Source organism: Triticum dicoccoides, chromosome 1A (assembly GCF_002162155.2).
Source record: "Triticum dicoccoides isolate Atlit2015 ecotype Zavitan chromosome 1A, WEW_v2.0, whole genome shotgun sequence".
In the NCBI taxonomy this organism is placed as follows: Eukaryota; Viridiplantae; Streptophyta; class Magnoliopsida; order Poales; family Poaceae; genus Triticum; species Triticum dicoccoides.
In genome coordinates this window covers 537,855,979-537,859,244 of record NC_041380.1, presented here as the reverse complement: position 1 = coordinate 537,859,244, position 3,266 = coordinate 537,855,979, and the positions used below count along the sequence as shown (strand labels likewise).

Genomic DNA, 3,266 nt, shown 5'->3' with positions numbered 1-3,266 from the left:
GGATCACCGACATCGGAGTAAGCATGTGGCACGAGTTGACAGACACAACACAACACAACGTTGGATCGACAACATCGGTGCGACATTTGAGGTCGCACCGACGCACCTGTACAGGCAACGTGAGATCAACAGACACAACACAAGCACCATTACGGGAAGTCCTGTGATCACTTGAAGCTACTGTGCAAACCAGATCCCCGTCTATAAATAGACAGAGTGTTCTCTTCTCTTCTCATTCCACCCATAAAAAAGGCCACATCTGATCAAGAACAGTGTAGCAATGGCGGTCGCCCGGGAGCAGCACATCCTCGACCAGGGCCTTCTCGATGCCCAGCTCGAGCTCTGGCATCACACCCTCGGCTATGTCAAGTCCATGGCGCTCAAGTCCGCCCTGGAACTCGGCATCGCCGACGCCATCCACCGCCAAGGCGGCGCCGCCACCCTCTCCCAGATTGCCGCCACGGCCACGCTCCACCCGTCCAAGATCTCCTGCCTGCGCCGCCTCATGCGTGTGCTCTCTGCTCACCGTCTCAGGCGTCTTCGGAGTAGAACACTCCGGGGACGGCGGCGTTGAAGGCGAGGCCGTCTACGCGCTGACGCCGGCGTCCCATCTCCTCGTCGTCTCGGCCTCAGCGAACATGGTCCACGTCACGAAGATGCTCCTGCACCCCATCATCGTCTCCCCGTTCTCCGACCTCGGGACTTGGTTCCAGAACGAGCTGCCGGAGCCGGACCTCTTCAAGGTGAAGCATGGCAAGACCTTCTGGGAGCTGGCCAACGAGGACCCTGCGTACAACGCAATCGTCAACGACGGCATGGTCTCCGACAGCAGCTTCCTCATGGACATCGCCATCAGGGAGTGTGGGGACGTCTTGCAGGGGATAGGCTCCCTGGTCGACGTTGCCGGGGGGCACGGTGGAGCGGCACAGGCCATCTCGAAGGCGTTCCCGCACGTGAAGTGCAGCGTGATGGACCTTGCCCACGTCGTTGCCGAGGCTCCGAGCGGTACCGACGTGGAGTTCATCGCCGGCGACATGTTTGAGAGCTTTCCGTCGGCCCATGCTGTCTTCCTCAAGGTGCGTCAAGTAGTGAACTCAATGTTGGTACTCCATTAGTCTATACGATCACAATGTCCATTTTGGGAAAGATATATATAGCTATAAAGTTAGCATGTTGTCAACTAACGATTGGGGTCACCACCTTCAATTGTTTCAGTGGGTCATGCATGATTGGAGTGACGAGGACTGCATCAAGATACTGAAAAATTGCAAGAAAGCCATCGCGCCAAAAGACGTGGGAGGGAAGGTGATAATTGTCGACATAGTGGTTGGTGCAGGGTCACGGGACCAGAAGCACAAAGAGACACAAGTCATGTTCGACCTTTTCATCATGTTCGTCAATGGTATCGAGCGAGATGAGCAGGAGTGGAAGAAGATCATCTTTGAGGCGGGATTCAGCGACTACAAAATCACGCCCGTTTTGGGTGTGAGATTGATCATCGAGGTTTACCTGTGAACATCTGGTCTTTGATTGGTGAAGTACGTTTTTCTGGAGTGCCAGACTCCTAGTAAGTGTGGTCGCCATATTAATTTCTAGCTCTTGGTGTTGTGTTCTGGAAAGGAGTGTGTGCTTCTCGGCTAATAAAAATATGCTATGATACCCTCACTGTGGGATGTCTAAATTGTTGCCTTCTCAGAAATACACAAGAATATAAGTAAAACTGAGCCTTTTGAGACAGAAAGTACTCCCTTCGTTCTTTTAGTCTGCATATAAGATTTGATCAAAGTCAAACTTTGTAAAGTTTGACCAATTTTATTGAAAAAAATATCAACATCTACAAGACTAAACCTATATGTTATGAAAATTAATTTCATGATGCATCTAACAATCTTGATTTCATATTGTGAATCTTGATATATTTTTCTATAAACTTACTCAAAGTTGACAAAGCTTGACTTTGATTAAATCTTATATGCAGACTAAAAAGAAACAGAGGGAGTATGTGTTTACCTTGGGCTTGGCCCGCCTTGGCCAGCCCAACCAGTTTTCGGTAGCTCTGTCACTGCACGTGTTGCCATGAAGTTTCCTTCACCATGATTCTTTTGATGCAAACTTTGTGTAGATCGTATCATGCATGTGAGTCGGGCTGATGGTAGGAAAGGTGACATTATGGTATCACATGCCCTCACCTCTTGCTCATCGAGCTCACATCAGATCGCAGATGTCTCGGATGTGTTAAAGTGATTGAATGGTCAAAATAACTAGCTCTAGTTTTTGGTAGAGCTCGATGGGATAATACACGAGGGCTCATAATGAAATCAAGTTGATCCATATCAAAAAAATATTTATAAATAAGCATTGATCTTTGAACCACAATTGAGAAGTACACTACATACATGAAATTCTAAAAACTATATGAAGCTGAAACTATTGGATCTAACTTGCATAACACTTTGTTTCTTTCTCTGATTCCTTTTTTACTTATTTATTTATTTTATTCCTAAACACAACGACCAGATCTCAAAGCAACTATGAAGATGAAACTGATGCAAAGTTAAAAAAAGGTTAGTAGATGAAAGGCCAAGCAAGAAATGCAAACAACAAGTTTCAACACCAAACAAAGGCTCGGATCTTTTGTTCCGCCTTTAGGGCTCTAGGACGGGGCAGAAAGTACTCCCTCCGTCTCGAAATGTAAGACATTTTTTGATACCATGATAGTGTTAAAAAGCGTCTTACATTTGGGACGGAGGGAGTATTAAAAAACACTATATTTAGAGGGTTGGTAGAAAGATAAACAAGGAAAACAAATCCTATCGTGTCAATGAAAGCTCTGATGCCAAGATGTGATGGGCATGAACCCGATGGATGAGTTAATTCCAAATGTGGCCCGATCTTCACGCCGTACGATCAAAACAGGGAGGGTAACTAGTTGTAGGCAGCGGTAGTAGCAAACATTAACCTGCCAAGGTTGGATGCGACGAATGTGTTGGGTAAGGAGATCTGAAGCTACAAGAAATTCGGCTGGATGTCTATATAATCCCAAAACCACAAACAAGTACTACTAAACACAAAATAGTTAGAACCATATATCACGAGTTGTGGGAACCATAGGCTCATAAGTAATATGGATGAACTCACAAGAGCAGCGGTGGTAAGGTACACTCAATACCTTGATTGGGGGCGGGGTATAACTAGGGATACCCCCCACCCACCGGGGGTGAAAGCGGTCAAAAATTACTCGGCATTTCCATGGTTTCCTTGGGGAG

General features: G+C 46.8%; 1 pseudogene; it reads left to right on the top strand.

Moving 5' to 3' along the window:
* The first annotated feature begins 231 nt into the window (after positions 1-231).
* Positions 232-1,732, top strand: LOC119286972 (annotated as a pseudogene).
* The last annotated feature ends 1,534 nt before the right edge of the window (positions 1,733-3,266 follow it).